Source organism: Hyperolius riggenbachi, chromosome 2, assembly GCF_040937935.1.
Source record: "Hyperolius riggenbachi isolate aHypRig1 chromosome 2, aHypRig1.pri, whole genome shotgun sequence".
Classification (NCBI taxonomy): domain Eukaryota; kingdom Metazoa; phylum Chordata; class Amphibia; order Anura; family Hyperoliidae; genus Hyperolius; species Hyperolius riggenbachi.
Genome location: NC_090647.1, coordinates 311,453,081 through 311,466,012, shown reverse-complemented (window position 1 = coordinate 311,466,012; position 12,932 = coordinate 311,453,081). Strand labels below are relative to the sequence as shown.

The 12,932-nt window shown below is 42.9% G+C and overlaps 1 long non-coding RNA gene across 1 annotated transcript in view; it reads left to right on the top strand.

The window, feature by feature from the left end:
* Nucleotides 1–11,988, top strand: part of LOC137544379 (uncharacterized) — a 53,980-nt gene extending 41,992 nt beyond the window's left edge. Inside the window, exons 4-6 of the long non-coding RNA XR_011025847.1 lie at nt 7,214–7,513; nt 11,222–11,338; nt 11,443–11,988. This is a non-coding gene — a long non-coding RNA (uncharacterized lncRNA). The remainder of the gene's footprint in view (nt 1–7,213; nt 7,514–11,221; nt 11,339–11,442) is intronic.
* The last annotated feature ends 944 nt before the right edge of the window (nt 11,989–12,932 follow it).

The window sequence follows — 12,932 nt, the reverse complement described above, 5'->3', positions numbered from 1 at the left end:
AGGGGCTAACTGTTAGAGTGTTAAAAGGAAAGTAAAAAATGTTTTGAAAAATTGAACTGTAAAATGTGATGTAAAAATGAAGATGCTCTTTGACATAAGATGACGATTTTATTGTACTGTAACTATCCTCTAATAAAAAATTTGGTTTAAAAAATAAATAAATAAATAAATCACACTGCTGTTTACAAATTCATGACGTCAGCCTGCATGAGAGGGACTCTTGCCCATGGAGCCTGCTGGCTGCTAGCTGCGCAACAGCACTTCAGCTAGTTGTAAAACTGTCTCATTATGTTAGCCAGGCAGATACACACAGCCCCAGTACAGCCTCCGTTAAGTGGGCAAGAGTCCCTCTCATGCAAGCTGTCATGAATTTCTAAACAGCAGTGTGATTTATTTTTTAACTAATTCTTAACCCTTTAGAATCCCTTTCAATAGCTTTCTCTTCCTTTCCTTTTTAGTTCTATTTTTTTTTAATACATTTCGTGATAGTGGTCCTTTAATTGTGTATGTAAAGTACCCCAACTTTTAATAATGTCAGTACTCTCTCTTACCTTTCTGTTTTAGTTACTTTTACTGCTGCTTTTATTTGAATATTGTGCTGCTGAAGAGAAGCACCCCCAGACCATGATGCTGCCACCACCATATTTAACAGTGGGGATGGTGTGTTCAGAGTGATGTACAGTGTTAGTTTTCCTCCACACATAGCGTTTTGCATTTTTGCCAAAAAGTTCCATTTTGGTCTCATCTGACCTGAGCACCTTCTTCCACATGTTTGCTGTGTCCCCCACATGACTTGTGGCAAACAGCAAACGGGACTTCTTATGCTTTTCTGTTATCAATGGCTTTCTTCTTGCCACTCTTCCATAAAGGCCAACTTTGTGCAGTGCACAACTAATAGTTGTCCTATAGACAGATTCCCCCACCTGAGCTGTAGATCTCTGCAACTCGTCCAGAGTCACCATGGGCCTCTTGACTGCATTTCTGATCAGCGCTCTCCTTGTTCGGCCTGTGAGTTTAGGTGGACGGCCTTGTCTTGGTAGGTTTACAGTTGTGCCATACTCCTTCCATTTCTGAACAGTGCTTGAACAGTGCTCCGTGGGATGTTCAAGGCTTGGAAATCTTTTTGTAGCCTAAGCCTGCTTTAAATTTCTCAATAACTTTATCCCTGACCTGTCTGGTGTGTTCTTTGGACTTCATGGTGTTGTTGCTCCCAATATTCTCTTAGACAACCTCTGAGGCCTTCACAGAGCAGCTGTATTTGTACTGACATTAGATTACACTCAGGTGCACTCTATTTAGTCATTAGCACTCATCAGGCAATGTCTATGGGCAACTGACTGCACTCAGACCAAAGGGGGCTGAATAATTATGCACACCCCACTTTGCAGTTAATTATTTGTAAAAAAAATGTTTGGAATCATGTATGATTTTCATTCCACTTCTCACGTGTACACCACTTTGTATTGGTCTTTCACATGGAATTCCAATAAAATTGATTCATGTTTGTGGCAGTAATATGACAAAATGTGGAAAACTTCAAGGGGGCCAAATACTTTTGCAAACCACTGTAGATATGGAGAGAGGTGAGCCAAGGCAATCCATAGACCGCAAAATGAAATGGGAGACAAAATGCCAGGAGCCAATAGTGCAATATATTATGACACCAGGATAAGATATGCAAAGAGAATTACTCACACATTTCCGGTTGGAAAAGAACAGCAGCAATTCCTGCCCCGTATTGGGCTTACCAGGGTTCTTAAAGGTCCAACTCCCAATAGTTAGGTAGGTCATAGGGATAAGAGCTAAAAATACAACCTCCCAACAGAGGTGTAATGAGTAACAACTGGTAGATGTAGCCGTCCCCAAAAATATAAAATAATGAAAAAACATTTAAAAAGGAGAGGCATGGTTGACTTACCTGTCCTGTGGATTTCAAAGCAGCCAAGATAACTTCGATTTCCAGAGTTTAGCGCACAAAGTAGGGTCAAAATGCATTTCACAGGCATTTCTTGCCTCATCAAGGCAATAATAATCACAAAAAGTTGCTAACAGTAAAAATAATTAATATGCATACATAAATTTGAGTGCTCATCATATACAAAGACTAACCTGACCAATTCAAACCTAAAAATAAAACTACTCAAAGTTCAAAAGAGATAAATCCATACGTAGTTATAACCCTATTAACATGAATTCTATAATATGTTTCAGATGCATTATTTACCGGTAGTTCTGATGACATAGGCAATAAGGCAACTGTGTGAACTGTGAGGCTAGACTGCATTTGGATATTTGTCTGGATAGATCAGATATAGCATTGTAATTTGTTTCTGCATTAAATTTCACTTTAACAACAACAAAACATTTGTAAAGGGCTTTTATTCCATAAGACCCAAAGTGAATAGATTTGTCTCAGATCAATTCAAAGTTGCAGTTTGTGATGTGTTATAGGGGAAAAAATGATGTGATCATAAATAATGTAATGTGCTGAGCTGCTTCAGATCCAGGGCCGGATTTACCATAAGGCACTGTAGGCACATGCCTACATGCGCCTGATGATGGAAAGGCGGCTCACTCACCTCCCTTAATGCCTCCCTCCTTCCCTATGCAGAGTCCTGATGAGAGTGTAAATGGTTACTCCCCCAGCTCTTGGCATTTCACTGACGAAATCTCCCTTCGATCAGGGGCACCTCTAGCTAATTAGTACTGAGGGTTATTCTAGCTATCTAATACTCGAGGGCACCTCTAACTACTTATTATTGAGGGTACTTCTGGTTACCTAATACTAAGGGACACCTGTAGCTACCTATGATGGGCAAGGGAAGTAAGAGAGAAGTGACAGCTGGGCCAGCCAGCACACTTGCAGTGCAGTTTGGTGAGGGTTTGTATGTTCCTGGAGGGTGCAATCTAAGATGCTAAGACATCTGTGCCTATAGGCTCCTGTGATGTAAATCCAGGCCTGTCCAGATCTCTCTGGCTGCATGATTTCTTCCAGCTTTTAGGGTCTAAAAGTGTGTGAAAAAAATTGCATTGCTTTTAGACCCTAAAATCCATAAGTAATCATACCACAAGGGAGGTTAAAGAGGTAGTTCCCCTTCATGATTTTCATTTTTAGCATAAGCTGAAAAGGGACTATGCCATCACTAACACAATTTCCATATTTAATACCGTCATTCCAGAGAAATTCATTTTGGAAAAGTCAGTAACATGACCCAGAGATCTGTGCACAAAGCATGGAGCTGGCAGCAGAGTGGAAGTTTCTTCCTTAATACAGAGCCTTAACCTGACCACAGTAATCATTACCCCCTGCTTCCTCCTGTGTAGCACAAAGAGGAAGTGGACAGGGTTTCTCTATTCACAGGCTGGCTGTTACAGTTACAAAATTATTTGGTTAGGAAGCACCACAATGGCAGAGAAATACAAGACAGAATCTGCATAAAGTCTACACACAAATACGTTTATTATATAAGTGCACCAATGACGTAACCACAGCAATACCACATACAGCGATATCCCAAAACACTGCAATCACACAGGTCCGGGACAAGGTTCTCCAGAGCTAGAAATTCCAAAGTGCACCCCTGCCCCCCTGATTTGTGCCTGCCCCAGGATAGGTAGCAAATGAGCTACCAGAATAAGTAGGTTATTCCAGTATAGGTAGCCAGATGTGCCCCAGTATTATGTAGCCCCCTCCCCACCCAGTAGCAGTGGCCAGTTGTGCCCCTGTATTAGGTAGATGTCCCCCTCCCCCCAGCGTAGGTAGCCAGATGCAGAGCTGGGACAAGGTCCTCCAGCACCCAAGGCTGAGACATCAAAGTATGCCCCTCCCATCCCAGCCGTCAGGGGTGTAGCAATAGGGGGTGCAGAGGTTGTGACCACATCGGGCCCTTGGGCCAGAAGGGCCCAGAGGGTCCTTTCCTCAACTGCAGTATTAGCTTTCTATTGGTCCTGTGCTCATAATAATCACTTCTATAGATACTTTGAATAGTGGTAATCATTAACAAACTGTTCTCCATCCCCTTCTTGCACCTCTGACACTGTAGTTGCCATTGGCAGGTTTTGGTGCGCCATATCAATTGTTATGTATAGAGTGCATGGGGGGGCCCAATGTAAAACTTGCATCGGGGGCCCACAGCTTCTTAGCTACGCCACTGCCAGCCATCACACACTGATTGCTATTAGACTAAGAGAGGCACCCCAGGGCCCCCAACACCCTAATATCTAGTTATCTGACTTGCAGTCTCTGCCATGTATCCCCTTTCCTTATTTCTCTCTGCTTCAAACACAATAAGAGAATGATAGGTAAGTGAGTTGTGCACCCCTCCTACACTGCGCCCTGAGGCTGGAGCCTCTCTTGCCTCTGCCTCGGCCCGTCCCTGGCCAGATGTGTCCTCAGTATTAGGTAACCCCTATCCAGTCCCCAGTATAGCTAACCAGATGTACCCCCAATCTTAGGTTGGTTCTCTCCTCTAAACACAGTTAGTCAGATATGCTCCCAGTATTGTGTAGACCCCCTATATGCGAAGTCATGAGCAGAACATGCTGAAGAGGTTATTCACCTCTGAGTGCTGGGATCTGTCTTCATCTGCATGGAAGCATCTACTTTCTATGACTCCTCTAGTGGTGTCACGTAATGAGTGATGCTGCTGGAGGAGTCATAGAGAGGGGATGCTGCAAAGTGGCTGAAAAGAGGTCCTGGCCCCAAGAGGTGAGTAACTTCTCCAGCAAACTCCAATTGCGACTCTGCATGGCAAGAGGAGGACACTCAGAGGGGCACAGGCCACACACGCACCTCCTGGCTCTGTGCCCAGAGGTTGGTGACTCTCATGCTTCTGCCTCAGCCCTGCAAACACAAACCCCAAAGCACAGCCTGTCTAACTAACTAAGGCAAATACATGCAAATACAAACAAGAATCACAGTTCAAATAACAGGTAGGAGATCTAAAAACCATGCACAGAAGAGAGAGGCCAGCTAGCTCCTCAGTGCAAGGCTACAGAAGATCTGGCACTGGCCAAATGCCAGAACAGTCCTTATAAAACCTAATGCTGGGTACACACGTTACATTTTTTCATGCGATAGATGGATCAGATAGATAAAATCCGGCATGTCCGACATTGCTCCCGATCGTTTCCGCGCTCATTTTCTCATAGCGGTGAATGGAAAAAGATAAGAAAAACGAATAAAGATAAGAAAATCGAGTGCGAAATCGAGTGTGAAATAGTTCCGGAAAAGCGATCGGGTGGCTAAATCGCACAAAAAAACGTAACGTGTGTACCGAGCATAAGGCAACCAGCGAATAATTGAACAATTGGCAGAAGGGTCGCAGCCTCTGCTGATGATGGAAAAGTGTCCATACAAGTGGCTCCATGCGCCACCTGCTGGCATGGTTCAGATCAACAAAAGGCAGAGCCACCTGCTGGTGGTTGGTGGAACAACAGAAAAAGTCAGGCAAATGCTCCTACCAGCTGGTGAAAAAGGGCAGATTTCCTAACAAATGCCCTGTCCCAGCTCCTCCCTAATTACATTCTATAGGTTGAAGTGGGATAAGGTGAGGAGTATGGGCAGCTCTGTTCATTCTAGCAAATGCATCTGACATTAACACAGACAGTTGGCACTGTAAACTCAGCCAGCCAGGTAATGAAAAATGGGCTTTTGAAGGATAACTGTAGTAAGAAGAATATGGAGGCTTCCATATTTATTTCCTTTTAAACAATACCAGTTGCCTGGTAGCCCTGCTAATCTATTTGGATGCAGTAGAGTCACACCAGAAAGAAACTTGCAGCTAATCTTGTCAGATCTGACAATAGTCAGAAACACCTTACCGCTGCATGCTTGTTCTGGGTCTATGGCTAAAAGAAGCGGTAAAGGATAAGCAGGTAGCCAGGCAACTAGTATTGCTTAAAAGGAAATTAATATGGCAATCTCCATTTCCCTCTTGCTTCAGTTGTCCTTGCACATTTGACTATTTCGAGTAGTATGTATGAACTGTACTTTTTTGAAGGTGGATAAAACATAAAGGAAATGTGTTCAGAGTAATAAACAGTATCTGAGCTTTTTTTTAAACACTAAGGTTACATGGTTGCACAGTGGATTCATAAACATGGACTTACTAAACTAAGGGCCTGATTCACAAAGCGGTGCTAACAGTTAGCATGCTGGTGAAAAGCCCTTTATCATGCCTAAACTCAGTTTAGGCATGATAAGTTTAGGTGTGATAAGTTTAGGCATGATAAGTTTAAGTGTGATAAGTTTAGGCATGATAAGTTTAAGCGCCAACTGCGTTAGCACCGCAGTGCACAGCTGATCAAAAGCTTTACGCTAGCAAAGTCTGGTGCACTTCGTATAAAGTTTAATGGCGCTGCTGTGCGTGCGGGACTTTGCAAGCGATCTAAACTTATCTAAACTTATCATGCCTAAACTTATCACACCTAAACTTATCATGCCTAAACTTATCACGCCTAAACTGGCTTTTCACCAGCATGGTGCAATGGTTATCATGCCTAAAGTCTCTAACTGGGTTAGCACCGCTTTGTGAATCGAGCACTAAGTGTGTAAACTAAGTGGCTGGATGGTATGGTTAAGGGTTCTACCTCTGACACAGGAGACCAGGGTTCAATTTTCGGCTCTGCCTGTTCAGTAAGCCAGCACCTATTCAGTAGGAGACCTTAGGCAAGTCTCCCTAATACTGCTACTGCCTATAGAGCGCGCCCTAGTGGCTGCAGCTCTGGCGCTTTGAGTCCGCCAAGAGAAAAGCGCGATATAAATGTTATTTGTCTTGTCAAGTGTTCTGACTCCAATCAGTATCTGAATTGTGGCCCAAGCAGATCAGGCTTGCTCTGATTTCATAATTGCATCTATCATCATCCAAGCAAAAGTTCAATGTCACCGGGCCATATTGTTTGTAAATACCAATCCAGTTGACATATCTGCTGCTGTATACAGTTATAATGGTGAATGTATGAACAGTACAAAAATTGTATTTGTATTTTTAGTAGTGTCCAAAAAAAGGTGTTTTCAACGGGATGCATGCCTTTTTGTGTTCTATATTCTAAAGAGCATTATATATAGATTCTAAAGAAATAGATTTACATAACAGTATAGATTTAAAATTGATTTCCTAAAGCATATCTCCTTTCTCAGAAACAAATCATAGTAAAAGTTGCCCTATGTTTTATTTAAAAGTAAAACAAATGTATATTTTTACCACTATAGATAACTTCATGTCCGGTGTCTTGGTCCGTCTCTTGAAGCCTCCGCAGACACATCTTGCTAATACTACTGTTCAGCTGGCTTGCTTAGTTCAAAAGGCAACAGATATGATAAACATAAGGTGGAACATTTCTGGGACGTATCACATGGGCAGGATGAATACTGCAAAAAAAGCTGATGGGACTTGGGATTTCCTGAATTACATCTCACTCACTGAAAACACCTGGGACCCAGATGACGTGACTTGTGAAGTTTGGTTTGAAACATTTCTTCTCATCAGGACCAGGGAAAGTCAAGAGAATGGTAATAACATACTAACTGAATAAACCAAAATTACTTATTTTTTCATTACCATTGGCCTTTCAAAAGTAAAACATTGCGTTCATTGGTATATGTGACAGAGAATTTTTGCAGTTGTGCATTCATTTTTACATTTGTTCAAAACATTAAGCTATAGCCATAACTTGCTATGCAACTTTTTTTTTTTCTAAAGTGAACCTAGGATGAAAGATATCTCAGGTTTTATACTTACCTGAGGTATCCTTAACCACTTGCTGACCGCCCACAGCCAATGGGCGGCGGCAAAGCGGACGCCGAAAGGACCGCAATACGCCCATTGGCGTTGCGTCCTTTCGGCATGTGCGGAGAGCGATCGCGCTTCCCCCGGCAACTGGCTCTGCCCACCTGCCGGCCGTTCGGAAGCGCCGGCGGGTTGTTAACCCCACGTTCGCCGCATGCAAAGGTATAATACACTTTGTAATGTATGCAAAGCATATTATACAGGCTGCCTCCTGCCCTTGTGGTCCCAGTGTCTGAGGGACCACGAGGGCAAGCTGCAGCCACCCTAGTCTGCACCCAAACACACTGATCTGCCCCCCCCTGCCCCCTGATCACCCACAGCACCCCTCAGACCCCCCCCCTGCCCACCCCCCAGACCACTGTTTGCACCCAATCACCCCCCTAATCACCCATCAATCACTCCCTGTCACTATCTGTCAACGCTATTTTTTGTATGCCCTAAGCTGCCCCCTGGGGGCTCCTGATCACCCCCCCCCCCCACCCCTCAGATTCTCCCCAGACCCCCCCCCCCCTGTGTACTGTATGCATCTATCCCCCCTGTAATAACCCACTGATCACCTGTCAATCACCCATCAATCACCCCGTCACTGCCACCCATCAATCAGCCCCTAACCTGCCCCTTGTGAGCAATCTGATCACCCACCCACAACATCAGATCGCCCGCAGAGCCGCCGTCAGATCACCTCCCAAGTGCATCGTTTACATCTGTTCTCTCCTCTAAACACCCACTAATTACCCATCAATCACCCCCTATCACTACTGCCCATCAGATCAGACCCCTATCTGCCCCTAGGGCACCCAATCACCCTCCCACACCCTCAGAACGCCCTCAGACCCCAGCCCTGATCACCTCGCCATTGCATTACTTGCATCTACTCCCCCCTCTAATCACACCTTGAGACACCCATCAATCACCTCCTGTCAGCACCTGTCACCCCCTAGCACACCTACCCATCAGATCAGGCCCTAATTTGCCCCGTGTGGGCTCCTGATCACTCGGCCAAACCCTCAGATCCCCCTCAAACCCCCTTCCAATCACCTCCCCAGTGCATTGATTGCATCTATTTTCCCCTCTAATCACCCCCTGAGACACCCATCAATCACCTCCTGTCACCCCCCTAGCACTCCTTCCATCAGATCAGGCCCAATACAACCTGTGATCTAAGAGGCCACCCTGCTTATGACCGGTTCCACAAAATTCACCCCCTCATAGACCACCTGTCATCAAAATTTGCAGATACTTATACCCCTGAACAGTCATTTTGAGGCATTTGGTTTCCAGACTACTCCTCACGGTTTTGGGCCCCTAAAATGCCAGGGCAGTATAGGAACCCCACAAGTGACCCCATTTTAGAAAAAATACACCCCAAGGTATTCCGTTAGGTGTATGACGAGTTCATAGAAGATTTTATTTTCTGTCAAAAGTTAGCGGAAATTGATTTTTATTGTTTTTTTTTCACAAAGTGTCATTTTCCGCTAACTTGTGACAAAAAATAAAATCTTCTATGAACTCACCACCTGAAGGAATACCTTGGGGTGTCTTCTTTCTAAAATGGGGTCACTTTTGGGGTTCCTATACTGCCCTGGCATTTTAGGGGCCCTAAACCATGAGTAGTCTAGAAACCAAATGCCTCAAAATGACCCGTGAATAAGGACGTTGGGCCCCTTAGCGCACCTAGGCTGCAAAAAAGTGTCACACATGTGGTATCGCCGTACTCAGGAGAAGCAGTATAATGTGTTTTGTGGTGTATTTTTACAGATACCCATGCTGGGTGGGAGAAATATCTCTGTAAATAGACAATTGTTTGTAAAAAAAATCAAAACATTGTCATTTACAGAGATATTTCTCCCACCCAGCATAGGTATATGTAAAAAATACACCACAAAACACATTATACTACTTCTCCTGAGTACGGCGGTACCACATGTGTGGCACTTTTTTGCACCCTAACTGCGCTAAGGTGCCCAAAGTCCAATGAGTACCTTTAGGATTTCACAGGTCATTTTGAGAAATTTGGTTTCAAGACTACTCTTCATGGTTTAGGGCCCCTAAAATGCCAGGGCAGTATAGGAACCCCACAAGTGACCCATTTTAGAAAGAAGACACCCCAAGGTATTCAGTTAGGGGTATGGCGAGTTCATAGAAGATTTTATTTTTGTCACAAGTTAGCGGAAATGGATTTTTATTGTTTTTTTTTCACAAAGTGTCAATTTCAAGCTAACTTGTGACAAAAAAAATCTTCTATGAGCTCACCATACTCCTAACAGAATACCTTGTGGTGTTGTCTTTCTAAAATGGGGTCACTTGTGGTGTTCCTAAACTGCCCCGGCATTTTAGGGGCCCTAAACTGTGAGGCGTAGTCTTGAAACCAAATGTCTCAAAACGACATGTGAAATCCTAAAGGTACTCATTGGACTTTGGGCCCCTTAGCGCAGTTAGGGTGCAAAAAAGTGCCACACATGTGGTATTGCTGTACTCGGGAGAAGTAGTATAATGTGTTTTGGGGTGTATTTTTACACATACCCATGCTGGGTGGGAGAAATCTCTCTGTAAATGAACAATTGTGTGTAAAAAAAAAATCAAAACATTGTCATTAACAGAGATATTTCTCCCACCCAGCATGGGTATGTGTAAAAATACACCCCAAAACACATTATACTACTTCTCCTGAGTACGGCAATACCACGTGTGGCACTTTTTTGCAGCCTAACTGCGCTAAGGGGCCCAAAGTCCAATGAGCACCTTTAGGCTTTACAGGGGTGCTTACAATTTAGCACCCCCCAAAATGCCAGGACAGTAAACACACCCCAAAAATGACCCCATTTTGGAAAGTAGACACTTCAAGGTATTCAGAGAGGGGCATGGTGAGTCTGTGGCAGATTTCATTTTTTTTTTGTCACAAGTTAGCAGAAATGGAAACTTTTTTTTTTTTGTCTCAAAGTCTCATTTTCCGCTAACTTGTGACAAAAAATAAAATCTTCTATGAACTCCTCATGCCTTTCAGTGAATACTTTGGGATGTCTTCTTTCCAAAATGGGGTCATTTGGGGGGTATTTATACTATGCTGGAATTTTAGCACCTCATGAAACATGACAGGTGCTCAGAAAAGTCGGAGATGCTTCAAAATGGGAAAATTCACTTTTTGCACCATAGTTTGTAAACGCTATAACTTTTACCCAAACCAATAAATATACACTGAATGTTTTTTTTTATCAAAGACATGTAGCACAACAAATTTGGAAAAAATGTATACAGAAATTTTACTTTATTTGACAAATTTTATCACAGAAAGTTAAAAAAAAACATTTTTTTTGACAAAATTCATGTCTTTTTTGATGAATATAATAAAAACTGAAAATCGTAGCAGCAATCAAATAGCACCAAAAGAAAACTGTATTAGTGACATGTTTTTTTTTTATTTTTACTTCTAGTGTCAGCTGTTTACCAGTGCCTCCAAAGGTGCTCATTCTACTTGAGATTTGTCTTGGGTATCTGTTTTCTACTTATACTATTTATTTCCATTCATCTATCCTCAACATATAAATAAGGTAAAGTAGCAGGAATATATATGTCATCATGATATAATGTAGATTTATAGTAGCTCTTTAATGTCAATAAGGAATTCTAAGCAGCAATTATTTTGTCGTTTCAGAAGTCATCACATACAGAAAAAGCTTTTTAATATGCTCACATTGTTACAAGTTGCTCCATTATACTATACAGAACAGCCTTTCTCAACCATTTTACCTGGAGGAACCTTCAAGTAATTTTCAAATCTCACAGAACCAGTACATGGTCTTTAAAGTGGGTGTGGTCAATGTGTTTTATAACAGCCCTGTTTAGCTTCCATTCATTCTTCCTCCTGTACAGTGCCACCAATCCATGCAATACATTACAGTACCACCTATTATACTATACATATTATAGTAGCATGTGTTATACTGTGTGGTTAGATTGTATTGTTATTGTTAGCTGTTATTAGAGCAGTGGTGAGTAGAGAGAATGATTGCTGTGCTGCAGCTGAGATATTAGCAGGGAGAGGTGGCAGGATGTGTTTAGTGCCTCAGAAGTTGCCTGTCATTAGTAGCACCATTTTTGTGTGCCTTTTAATTTTATCCCGTTATAATGTACATTATTATACTGCTCCTTTACCCCATTCTAATGCTGCCTAATATTGTGCCACCTAATTATAGTGTTGGTACGTTTGGTGCACCTTATTAATGTGCAGCTGCATCCCTTTGCAGACATTGGCATGAACATATGAGCATATTATAGCTATCTGCATGATTCTTCTATTTCCTCTTACACTCATATTGAGTTACAGCCTCCTCTATATAGTCATCACCACATGCTTATGTGTCCTAACAGTCATATGACCAAGTAGTAAGTAGGGAGGCTGGAACTGTTAATGGGCAGATATCGGTAATATGTGAAGAAGACACAGAGGAGTCAAGGAGTTACTTCTGAAACTTTTTTTCACCTCCAGCTGAGCCTACTCTCACCCGAGCAGCACCCACCAGAGGAAAAAGCACCAAAACCTCTGCAGAGTAATCAATGATCCTTGGGGTTCCAATGTCTGACAAAAACCTGGTTCAATTCACACTTTTGGAATAGGTCACCCCCCCCCCCCCTTCCAATTTGACTACGGAGAAGAATGAGGCATTGATCTTACTTGGCATTCGAACAAACTGGACAAACCATCCGATAAGGGCAGTAGTATTGTACCTACGACTACTAACGATTGTCGGAAGATGTGTCTTGATCTTCTGAACCAGCGGGATTGCTATGTGAGGGTCTCCATCTCCAGGTTTACATGCTCATTTTCATTTCCATAATTGATGATGCACACAGGGGAATAATAGATGCAGCGGTGGCACAATTTCTAAAGGTTTTGGACCCAATTATACCCTCCTTTTATGCACTGCCTAAGGTGGACAAGCGATTGGTTGACCCACTGGGCCACCCAATCATTTCATGTTGGGGCACACTAGCCAAGAAAATTAGTATTTACATCGACAAGCATCTCGAACCCCATGGGCAGAGTCTTCCTTCCCGCATCAAGGATACCACACACTTATTGCGATTGCTTAATGGATTATAGATCCCCTCTGGGACTCTACTTGTGTCCCTGGACATGGAGGC